The sequence below is a fragment of the Ruditapes philippinarum genome, unplaced genomic scaffold, assembly GCF_026571515.1.
Source record: "Ruditapes philippinarum isolate M1 unplaced genomic scaffold, ASM2657151v2 ctg11589_1_1_1_1, whole genome shotgun sequence".
Lineage (NCBI taxonomy): Eukaryota > Metazoa > Mollusca > Bivalvia > Venerida > Veneridae > Ruditapes > Ruditapes philippinarum.
Window position 1 is genome coordinate 1 of NW_026855190.1, and position 13,954 is coordinate 13,954.

Consider the following 13,954-nt stretch of genomic DNA (forward strand, 5'->3'; position numbering starts at 1 on the left):
TTTTTTTTTGATAATTTATGAAATTGTTTTTATAAGAAATATAAAGACTTTTTTCATCTTTTTAAAAGTACAAAAACACTTTGTTGGAAAAAAGAATTCTACTTTTTTAAACAGGGAAATTTTTCATATTTATCCTTATTTAAATAACGATTATTTTAAGACTTTGATGCCATAAATTTTCTTACCATGTCATATTCGCCCGTTTCCGCCCACTTGTCATAATATTTTGCGATGTCATGTCTACTTAGCCCACCTTTGAAAACTTCGAAATTCGCCTTATATGCAGACACTTCATCATGGTCCAAGACCTCTTCTATCTTCTTCAGCGACTCTAACGCCATTTTTGTTTTTTACAAAATAAAATTTATTAATTTTCTTCAAATATAATAAAGAAGAGTAACTTCTTGTATCTGGAGTGTCCGTGTTATTTTGCGTGCGCATGGATCTTGTTGTGAGCAGCTCATTTTATACGAGCCGAGGTAATGTTTATCAGTCCGCATTGAAACACTCTTTTGAACATAGTCCATGAAATTAAGTTTTACTGCGTTATTATAAATTGAGATGAAGCAGCTACACAACTAATTCAACTTTATTCATGAATAATAGTTAAGTATAATTCCTATCTGGATATTATATATTGTAAAGGGAATGTCAATACATTTCTTATACTCATTATAAAATATACCATATACGTTTGCAACATCGATTTTAATTGGTCAAGCATGATGTTTATATTATTTTTCATAGCAACGGACCGTGTCGCAAAAAGGTCTATACCCGGCTGCTGCTGAAGGAACTAAATGTTATTACGTCTGACTACGGTACTATAGCATAGTCATAGAGCTATGGTCTTAAATAAACAGCTTTGCGCGCTATATATCTGTTAACAACCGTTCATAAAACTTGATGTATTATTCTAATTATACAATTTTTATATACAATCTGATACATGATTTTAGTTTGAGATTTATTCAGTCCTTATGACATACAACAGTATATTGTAACTATTTCATAGTAATATGTGGATGGTTATCTACCTAATAAAAACATTCACAATGAATTACTAGTATTCAAAACAAGGTACTATGATCGTTCATTGAACGCCACCTTTCCTTATTGATCTTGTTCGTTGTTTCTTTTTAATGATATTTTTATGTATGAAATAAGATCAAATATTAAGGGACATAATTCTCCCGAGATTGCGTAGGAAAAAAGTTCCTTGTTTTCCTTAAAGAAATAATACCCCCGAAAACGCCCCCAAAAATTTCAGTTTCTAGGGGTTTTTGTTTAATTAATTTTTTTTCTTCCTGAAAAAATTTTTTTTTATTATTAAATTTTTTTAAAATTTTTTAATAATTTTTTTTTGTTTTTTTGCAAAAAATTTTTTTAAAAAACCGGAAGCAAATTTTTTAAAATCCCCAAACCCGGGGAAAAGAAAATTTCTTTATTAGTAATACCCCAAAACCCCCTTTTTCCACCCGAAATAAAAGGTTTTTAACCTTTTTAATTTTTAATTTTTAAAAAAACTTTTGGGAAAAATTAAAGGGTTTGTTTTTAAAAAAGAATTTTTTTTAAAATTTTTTTTCCCGTTTTAAAATAAAAAGAAAATTTTTTTGACCCTTTTTTTAAAAAAAAGAAAAAGAAAAAAAAAAAACCCAAAAAAAGTTTTATTTATTTAAACAAAAAAGTTTGGGGAAAAAAATAAAAAAAAAATTTTTTTTTAAAAGTTAAAGGAATGTTAAATTGTTTTGGGGAAAATTTCTTTTGTTTTCTTAAAAAATTTTGGAATCCTTTAATGTTAAATTTTTAAAATAATTTAAATAATATTTTAAATTTTTGGGCCCCCTTTTTTCCTAAGGAGAAACTGAATAACCAAAAAAATTGATATTTTTATTTTTTATATTGTCTCTTCAAAATCCTGATACGTTTTTCTTTATAAAATTTTCGGGGGAAAAATTACCCTTTCTTTAAAAAAAAATTTTTTCCCCATAGACATACCGTTTAAGGTTTTTGTTTAACAAACAATTTTAACGATTCAATGTCCCGTTTTGGATGAGCGGGGGAAATAATTTATTTCTGACTAATTTTTGGGAATAAAGGAAATTATTACAAACCAAAATGTAAAAGCATGAAAATTTTTAGATAATAATCTTTTTGCCAATGAATAACATTTGAAAATTTTTTTTAAAGTAAAATTTTGTGATTCAAGATGATAAGTTAAAAATCATCAAATAAACCAATAATCAGTGGACTAATCAGTTGAATCTCTGGACCTTGTATCAGGACAATTGAATATAAGTCAGAAATAAGCAAGCCTGGAATAAAATGTATTGCCAAATGCTTCTTACAAAATGTCTTAGATAGTAATGTAATAATATACATCGTGGTCAACTTTTACAATCTCATGAGATTTTAGCTAGTTTGGTAAATAAATAGATTGTTGCAATACCGATTTAATGTTATTTGTAGACAATGTTAAGTTTCATTTAAAAATGTAATATCCTTGAAACTTGATGGCAAGCACACCATAGTTATTTACTGGGAGTAGTATCTTTGCCAAATAACCTTTCATGTAGTGTTAAAAGCATTGGTAATATTTCATAGAGCTTTTTGTAAGTAATTTTAGTCGATGAATGGATTCTGCAGATAAATGAATGATGTAAAATCACTGATTTTCTTTCAGATCATTCTAAGGTTTCGTTCTAAGAAGATAAATTCAGCTGCGCCATGACAAATTCAACATAATGGGTTTGCGACCAGGATTCAGGATTCAAGCTGTTTTTCTACTTGTTATAGGGTTGGTAAGCGAACAGCATGAATCCTGATCAGACTGCGTGGATGCACAGGCTGGTCTGTATTCATGCTGGTCGCAAACCCATTCTGTTGAATTTGTCATGGCGCTACTCAAATTATTTTTACTGTGTTGAATATGAAGAACATTCTATGTAGAGAGACTCAACTTTGGCTAGAAATGAAATAATATAATTATGACATACTTGGGCACCATAAATTTCTCCATAAGACAAGCATGTCCGAATATTTATCAATTTTGGCTGTTTACGGACGGCCAACATGGCAATAGGACAGTGTGAAAGGGTGACTGAGGACAGGTGGTGGCATTGGCAGTACTTTACCTCAGGATCACGACAGGGAGCCAAAGTGAATGTACCAGAGTACAGTTCAGCTACCTCAACGGCCCCGGGTAAGCCAATATCCTTTTACCAGTACTAGTTAACAGTTCACTTTCGCAAGGAATTTCTGTCAGAGCAGAGGTACAGGGCGAATGACCGTAGAAACTATTTATCGGACATTTATCGAAAGTGACCTTCGCCGTCCGGGAATCGAACCCAGGTTGCCCGATTTACAGTTCAACTCTATACCTTTTGAGCTAACCCGACGCCTTCTTTGCGACGGATTGACAAGGGGACATATAAACCTCTCTTCTAAGAAGTATGGACATTATGCAACACACATTACACTGAAAGATGGTTTATAAGAGTAACCTTATTTGTTTTTTAAAATATATATCGTGTTTTTAAAATGTTCACACTTTCTTGGGAGTTACCATGTACTCTCTGCTAAAGAGTGATTTTATTTTGCACACAGCACTGCATACAAATGGGGCAAAACAACAAAGATAAAAACCGGGTAAAACCGGATGAATGCGGCCATTCCCTTGAGAATTAAAGGCAGTAACATAAGTTTAAAAACAGTCGCAATAATAAGTCTTTATCTATAGCTATTTTCATACAATCTGCCCTTGTGAGTTACAGATATTCACCTATGATTTACATTTTGACCGACTTGTTGCAGGGCTACTGTTCGATCAAGTTTTTGACATTTTTGTCTGTGTTTTGACCCCATTTCTTTGCATAAATGTATCACCCATGTCTTTCCATCTTTCAACTTAAGTCTTGACTTTTAAGCTTCCTGTCTAAAAACCAAAAACTAAGACTTAAAATCAACATCAATATGCTATAACAGAGACCAAACCAATACCAAACTAATATCAAACTAATACCATAACCATAACAAATATACGAGCAAGACACATGTACTGAATTTCATACCAATTCTTGCTTATGAAATTAACAACAACAAAAAAGACTTTTATAACAATAAGTCTATGGCAATATGTTTATCAAAATATGAAAAATGATTAAGAGCCTTGGAAAGCTTTGAATTGAGAAAATTGAGATCTTGTTTGTCGCAATGCCTCTTGCAGTTGTTATGAAACTACTCAAATAGCTCCACGTATGAACAGTCCATTGTTATCAGTAAGTCCTTGTTTTTGACATTTCATCAATGTCTGTGAAAGCTTACACTATAAAAATCAAAATAATCCAAACGCTTGAATATTAAGCCGGAAGTTCACTATGACGTGAAAACGAGGACATCTATATTTAGAAAATAACACTGATTTTATAAATGTACGATATGGCCTGTCTTGTTCGACAAATAGCTTAAGAGAGGAAGATAAAGTGGCGATCGTTGTTTATATACTACCACACTGGATCACGTGATATGTCTGATAAACACTCTAGGTCACAAACCTCTATATTGTAAAGATTGAATCATTAAAATTTAGACAAATCAAGGTAAACGCTCATAATTAAACCTTGTTCATAACATAATAATCCACAAAGAGTCGTCTTGTTAAAGTAAATGTTGATATCCCAAATAGGTAATGGGTCACATTGCATATTTAATTACATAATTGTACTGTCAATTGCAGAATTAATGTTACAAAAAAATTAATAATAGCTGAACAATTTCAATATTAAAAAATCTTACTTTATCAACAATTCATTGCAGATTTGCATTTTCAGTCTTCTCAAATTATACCTCTAATCTCTATAAGTATTACTTAAATGTTTACGACAAATGTCTAGTATATTATGATTTTACCGTTAATAATTTAAGCTAATATATACCTTAAATATCTTGGTTAACTTCTTTCCAATTACTAGGTCTGGAGTAGATTTCAGATTCTTTATTCAATTAGCAAACAAAATGTTAGATGACAATTCTATTACGTGAACGATAGTTACTTAACTAAATAAACCGTTCGTTTACATATATATACATATACAATAAGATTCTTGTCACATCTATCTAGAAAGCTGTAATTATACGAAGAGTATACAACATAAAGTAAATGTAAACATATCAGATTGTATCATTTATATTCTAAACAGGGCTTTCCTCGCATCTAACAACAGTAATTGCTATGTCTATGGCAAATCGTATCTTCCTAATTTACAAAGTAATTGCATAAACAATATAAAAAGATGCTGACAATCGTCATTTGTTATACATTAACTATCAAGAGAACATATTTCATATTCTACTTTTTGAATATTTAGTTTAATTTGTGTAATCATTGTACATGTGCATGGTTTTATAAATACATCCTGGAAATAGATATGTTTTAAACTAAAATGCTGAATTTCTGCATTAATGAAACATGCATATTATTGCAATCCATATAGAGGTATTTGAACCTGAAAAGTATAACGTATAACCTTTGCTGTGTATCGATATTCATTTGGGTTCCAAATTTGATAAATCTAATAATTTACATTTTATAATCAACAATAATTTGTCACAAAATTCATTTATAATAAAAGACACATTTTAAAAGATATACAATGCTTATTTTTTGGTAAAATACTTTAATTGCAGAAATTTATCGATATCAAGGAAATTAATACTGATTTTATGCACTTTGAATAAATGAATGCACAAATTGTGTTTGGGAAACTTAACTATTGGTCAAGTCAGTAGGTCCTTTCTAAAAGAGACTTCTATTTTTGGCACTGTATCTATACGGAGTTTACCTATAAAGTATGGAGTATAAAATCTAAGCTATCTTCTTTTTGTGTTTTTGAAAGATGTTTATTTTACATTTAAAAAGAGATTGTATAGCAAATATCAATGTTTCAAATATCAAATTTGAGCATAATATATATTTACAAAAATAAGAAATAATCGTTATCTTTATAATTACTAGTACGACATTAGCGACAATTCTTATTGTTTCAAACTACATAGTAAGATTTACAGAAAATGACAATGGTAAAACATGAAATCAGCATGGGTTTTAAACTAATACAAATTCCAATGCTATTCTATTATCATGTTTTGTAAGTATGCATAATTCATTTGTCTCCAGGCTCTTGGAAATCAATGCATGGCTGTTTATATATTCATAAGTAAGATCCTCATCATTTTGCTATCCTTCTAATGTAAAAAAAGGATATTTCTAAACAAGTGTGTCAAAATGGAATTGTCTTACCACAAGAACATACGACATGAAATCACTCAATATAATTAGCTCTTTATTTAAACATTGGTGTTAACATGGATTATTATTGTCTATTTTGCAGGAATATAAAACACGTCTATTTTAGAAATACACGTATTTAAATAAATGTTTTATTGAAATGTATTTTTATTTTGTTTCATAAAAATGTCATATACAAATAAATATTACCCCGCAAGAAAAGGAAATACATGGCAAACAACTCTTAACTGTCATTAAAGTCTACGGGCACACATTGTACTGTACATGTATATTTAAACGATAGACTGATTCCAATGTTTTATTCATTAAATAGCAACAGATTTAACATTATAGTTTTCATTAATTACTGGTTATTCTGGAGTTCTTTGTACGATTCGATGACATTTACAGCAATTCCTTTTTTTCTGATTATGGCATGGAAATCCTGATAATTATGACATTCCATTCCTTTCTCGAATGCAGATAACTCAGTGAATTATTTTCATTAACAAAACTTACAAACATTTCTTTATGCCGTATTTGACATCTTATACATGTTATATGCGAGACAGTTGCACTTCTCTAACTTGAGGAATACGTCTTAAATTAGGGTTCTATGTCTAATCAACCATATTACTACTTCTGCCGCCTTGAAAACATACGCGGGCGATATAATGCTGTAGAAATCAAGCTTCATATTTATTTCGTTATCTCATGTCTTTTGTATGATTGAAATAAATCTTAGACCCATGGATTTGTCAAATTTAGACAACTGTTCTCCTAGAACAATAAATAGTTAAAAATGTAGTCAAGAGCAAAAACGTTCGTCAAAGAAGATTAAAATTAAAAAATGTTATAATATAAGTTTTTTGTTTTAAATGTGTTTGCTTTAGACGCATTTCATTAAGACCGCATACATGTTATTACAATGTATATTGGTGCACAGCAATTGTATGTCCTTATTTTTTATAAAAAGTAAAATGACAAATTCCGAAGGGAGGGGTTTATATATTTTTTTCTTAATAAAACATTTTGGTATAAATGATAACCTCTCCTTTTGTAAGCTAGTTTTTGTTGTCATGATAAAATTTTTTTTGTTGTTGATTGTCTTAAAAACCCAACATTTGAATAGGAAAGAAATATATCTCCACCAAAACCTGTCATTTTGATGCCTTAAGTGTCAGATAAAAGAGCCAATTTACTGATCTATTGACGTGATAAAAGGACAAACATGTTATTGTAGCTGATTTTCTACCTAGAAAACATCTCTTTTGTTCCTGCATGTCATGACGTTTTATTTCTTAAGGTTTGTGTATCAGTGTACTTTTTGAATGCCATGGCACATAGCAAAAGAGATACGTTTTATATTAGATGTTAATTAATCAATTATCGGAGGTATGCTGCACGTAGTCACTTTACTTTTTAATAGTTGAAAACATAAATTACTAAAATGAAGTAACTTACTTGAATATAGAAAACCATAATTATATTCACACAAACATGTTTATATCCGTAGGTATTGTTAACGGCCAGTTGGATTAAGAAATCTAAATAGCATAAAAATGTGGGTCATTATTTTTTTGCCTAGTAAAACCTTTTATTTTTTAAAATTCAATAAAAGAAAGCTACTATATTACTGTAACGCAAGAAACAATATACTCATTCTATCAAGCCAAATTGAAGGTGCACAATATATTGTGTTTATTTTTTTTTATCAAAAACTGGTTAATATAGATGCACCAACGTTTGCAAAAAGTTAGACGGTTAAAAACAAACTTTTTCATTTATATTTCAAGGTTATCATCATTTCTGAATGGAATATGAAACAATTAATTTTCGAAAAGAAGTATTTTTATAGTAAACAAAGTGAATAAAAATAGACCAAGATTGTATGACATGATGAGTAAAAACTCTATAAGTTTTATTATATGTTAATTCAAACGAAATATTTACATCACTCGTTAAGCAATATTATATCAACTTAAGCTAAAAGGTTAAAAGTTAACGGTGCTAAATTTGTGGTACTATTTCAGATTGAAGCAAAAGTTAAACCATCAAAACTGTAGACCCATGACTTATATATCATTGTTTCAAGAGTTCAGTTACAGTTCAAGAATGAATGTTGTCCAAATCAGATGCAAATGTCTCTAATGTATAATTCTGCCGATACAGTGTTAAACATAGGTTAACTTTCTCCCTATTTCCTTGGATGGATATTTCATTCAATAAGATTCTAAAACTATACATGGTAATTTAATAATAAGGCCGGTTAATGTTTGTATATAGATTTATTCGAAAAAATAATTTTATTGAAATTGGATATTGCCATGTACAAAGAAAATACGCCTGTACCATTTCATGGACAGTAGCCCAGCAAATATTCACAATCAATCAATATTCGCTTTATTCACGGATAGCAATGTAGGGTAAAAGAGTTTTCTTTACATACCATGCCAGGACTAACGGGACACGTTCGGACACTAAACCATAATAATTTTGTTGGAAAGCAAAGTCAACTTAAAAAAAAAAGAACTGTTGTAAATATAAAAATCAGTGTCAAGATATTTACGCATGTTGCCATTCAGTGCCTGAGGTGTACATGTACTTTAAACGGATCATTTAGTTAGATAAATGTTTTAACGCATTTACGATATAACTGTTAATGACAAATATTATTTAAGATTTTACAAACAGCAAAATGCAAGAAAATTATTACATTTTGTATTTATATGTTTATATATCATCGATTGTAACTATTATTATATCGTTATTAACTCATAAAGATAGAATTCGAGTACAAATGTAAAAAAAAATGTTTTTCACTTACCAGTGCCCCGTAAAAAATGTATTGCATAGCCGTGCATATATTTTGACTGACACTATGTGCATTGTTAAGACGCGTTAAAAGTTAAATGAAAATGTTATTCTTATATTTTGTATGTGATAAAAATATCATACTTGTGAAACTGTAATACCAACTCGTGTAATACATTTAGAATTGTACCCTAACTTATTCGATATCTCCTATAGTGTTTTAATTATTACGAATTTGATCGCGGAATATAAGTCTTTGCGGGTAATAGCGAGGGAAAAATAAGAACACGGATCTGGAATAAACTATAAACTATAACCATATAAGCTACCTCATTTAAGGAAATTAACTTATTTTAACTTAACGAGTCTTTTAGAACTTTGAATTAGACTCATGATTTACTGCGGAATGACACGATCAACTTTGCAAATTATCAATAAAAACAAAAGTGTATAATAACATGCACAGTCATCAGCTTTACATCCCAGGACCAATTTAAGATTTGCTTGTTTTGTTGTAAAACATTTTTATTCACATTTCCATGTAATGGAAAAAAACAATGTTTATCTTATCTCTGTATACATAAAATGGACTGCGCAAAATTAAATCATGCATACGTAAACACGTTTTATCTATAAATAGCAAAGGTAAACCAAAAGGGGAACTAATAAATTTCATTCAAATTCGCCTGTGAAAAAAAAAACTTGAAATTATGCTCGTGCATGTCGTTAGTGCATACGGAAAACATGTGTATTAGTCTGAGTTGATTAAATTAACTCAATAATCAGTCAAGCTCATGACAATTAATTCATATAATGGTCTCATTGGCTTCCCGTGCATCAAAATAGTATCATCACAGAAATCGACTTGCATACATATTTAGTATCATCCAGTGAATTTCTGAAAATTTATAGGTCACCTTTTGGTTGAAAATAACATTTAAGGACATGATTGGTGGCATGTCCGGGGTCTGTACTCTCAGTGCCTGAAAGGGCGGATGGACCCTCATTAAGCCTAAAATACATATATACCCACATAAAAGGGAACTAAAAAGTAAATAACCAATGTTTTTCAATAGATTGAAAAACAGAAAATGGGTATAGGAATGTTTAGCATATGTATGTGACTGTTTTTTATTTACTTTACAATAATTGATTGTTTGTTTGTTTGTTTCGTTTTACGCCTTTTTCAACAGTATTTCAGTCATATAGGCGGGTAGTTTCCTAACCATCGTTCCTGGAGAGTTACACCAGCACTAGACTAGAATTATTGTAATACCCCCAAAATGAATCGTATTATCCCGCAGTAAATCATGCGTCTTTCTCAAAATCATATAAGTACCCACATAGCACTTATTACGAGAGGTGTACCGTAGCTCATATCTACCACGGTGCAATTTTCGTATTCTAGTTATCGCGAAGCACTATTCATTTTCAAGTTCCGGCGTTACTGAATATACACGGGGGTCAATGAAAGGGATACTTTACAGTTTTTTCTTAGTGCCAAACGTTGCTATTTTATGATAAATAAATTATGAATGATATTTGAAATGACACTGTTAAATCATTTGTTGTTTATATCTTATGAGACGTATTTTATTTCATTATTTTTGTTTATTTAGTAACAATTCCTGCCTGTTCTTTTGTAAGAATCACGTGACTTTCATGGTAGTGCTATGAAATCTCTTAATCACATTGCTGATTGCTCCGCACAGGCGCGGAGCTATTTGTGATTACTAGTTTCTCTGCCCATGGACCCGATTTTTATGAATTCATCCCTTCGATTTACAGCTGAAAATAAATCCGGAATCAACATTTCCTTTCGATTCTAATATATAGTCATATATTGGTTTCGCCTTCGGTGATTAGAAGCATGTCATATTAATGACTTGGAACGGGAACAAATGTCACGCTTCAACTGATGGGTAGGCAGTATAAAAGACAAAACAAAAAATAAACCAAACTTCACCAATGTCAAGCAGCTGTCATATCTTTGACTTGCACGAACATGATGTAAGTGAATTTCCTCATACTGTCTAAAATTCGGGTAACAGTCTTCTATTATATTGATAAATAATGTTTCGCCATATAACGTGTAACAGTATAACAAAAAAAAGTCTAGTTTTTTTTTTAATTCATCCCAAAATTTTCATTCCAGTGTGTGTTCTACTTTCAGTATTTATCTGGAACTTGAAATATAACTACCGTATCTCAAGTCCCAGGTATTAATATAAACCATTTTCTTTTAATTTGACATGAAAAAATGCATGTAATATTACTATATTAGTCCCTTTTGTTACTATTTTTATTTACTGTTTGTATATTTATTACAATTATAGTAATAAAGAAACAGAATGTTCATTTTGACTACTTTTTTGTATGTTCCAAAGAAAATGCATTTAATATTCTTATCTCCAGCAAACCTACCAAAGTTCATGATGAACAATGTCTTTCGTCCGCCTGTTTATCTATAATATACAATTCTGGTAAAATCCAATAAACCATTGAAGAAATTATTAGAATATCTGGTCATCAGATGTCTACAAGTTCATCATCATTTGCTGCATTTCTTGCTCGGACGCTCTTTGATGCTTTGCATCATTGCTTTTCTTGCTATTTCATGATTTAGCATGTAAAGTACATATCTGTGCGAACATGTAAAGGACATTTTAAAAAATAAAGTCGATGAAAGTTTTTGTTTTGGCTTATTTTCGTATGGATTTTTATATTTTTTATTATGATTAGTTGTTGCTTTTGTAGACAATACGTAGCATTATAATTATGTGAAAAAGAAAATGTACATGCTTTGATATTTTTTATCATCTAATATTACTGACTACAGTAGAGACACAAACAGAATAATGTTGCACTACTGACATGTCACATTACATTAACAAGTCTTGTAAGTCTTGTTTATATTGGAATTACTTTCCTTACCAGGTAGGCATCAGTGTTCATGGACAGTGCATACGATAAGTATAATTATGCAAAAACTGATTTACAAACATTTGGAATAATGTACAATAGTACTTAATCTGAATAAAACATGCATGACCTGTGAGTTGGTGAGGTATCTGTAATGAGTGCATTTTTTGCGCAAAGCTTCTCATTTGCTACATTGCAGCAACATTTGTACTTGTAAGACATACAGGTAACTTATGAATGGTTAGCAAATGATATGGCGGCTGATAAAATGCAAATCATAGTAATTTTGTATTAATATCATAAAATTATTTTTAATTTTACAGTTTGATTGATTGACAAGCCCGTCACGGGACTATAGTGGGTTAACAAGCACAAACACTGCTGTTGTAAATACTACAATTTACTAGTATAGAAAATGAAGGAATATACTTCATCTTGACCACATTTATTACTAATAAGCTCAAAAAAAATCTATTTTCTGGTTGCAATTATCCATTAATAATTTTCATTGCAGTCGCGTATCTACTGATACGCCAAAATACGCCAATACACACGAGCGTATAAAAATAAAAACAAATAAAAAATGAAAGCAATAATTCGGGCAAAGATCGATCAACATATTCGTATCTGTTAATAGATTCTTTATGTATGCTATTCGAATATGTGTTACCTTTTTTGACAATCAATCAAAGGTTATGAGAGAAGGGTGTAAGCAGCATATGAGCAAATTAATTGCTTGTGTATATCAACGGAAAACCATTTCAGAGAAAATTGATCAACCGTTGTTTCAGTCTGGAATCCGTGTTATCAAAGTTTTTTTTTTAAAAAGGGATGGTTTATTCTAACCCTATGCGGATTTTATTATGACTCAGAAAACAAAATGTTCGGTCTTTCTACAGACCTCAGGAGTGACATACACAATGAAAAAAATATGATATAAATAATTTCTTTGGAAATTTCTCTTTTTGCAGATTGAGTTATTTGAATAACCAATGTTATAATGCTTATTAACCTTGCAAAAACCCAAATGATGATAGAAAATGTCCAATTTATTACAATCAATTTTCCTGCAGAATAAATATCAGTGAAAACTAAAAAAATGTTTCTCTTTTACATTTATATGCAAAATTAAATCTTGCCTGAAACTTGGCATTTGTAGCACAATAGAAGGGAGTTGACCATATGGAATTACTTTTTATAATTCACCTTTTAGTTATAAGTCAGTATATTATTTCTAATTTAGTAACATTCATTTATCTTATATTCATTCAAATTGTGTAGATATATATGAGCCCTATAAATCAGATCTTTGCAGCGAACTATTGCCCACATCTATCGTCACAAACCATACTCAACTTACGTTTATTTGACCATAAAAATATATCACTGTCTACTGTCCTATTTTATTGATTATAGAAATAAATTGCAAACCTTCTGAAAACAATGACATATATTCTTAATTATACCTAGTCTATCTATACATATAAAACATAGATAAATAAACAATGAGAACAATGCATACCTTTTTAAGAGATAATAAGACATGTCATGTCCCGATTCTTTTATTTTCACCGACTTCTAATGGCAAGTCTTATTATACCAATATTAATATACCAAACATGCTTTTATGTGCGTTAGGCATTCAACTTTGAACTAAACTAACATAAACATTTCGAATGAAAATTGAAATAAAAGAGTTGAAAAAACAACTTTTAAAGATAAAAAGATTTTTTAACATTATCATAATGCGCATTTAGAAATATTTTTAAAGGACCTAAATGATCACGCAATACTACATTTTAGATGTGAACACGATAACTTATTGTTACACTAAAACATTAAAGCTGCTGTGTCATACAGATCATTTAAAATAATATTTTCCTTGATTATATCTCATGTTACGTTATAGTGAAACAAAAGAAAAATAACGAG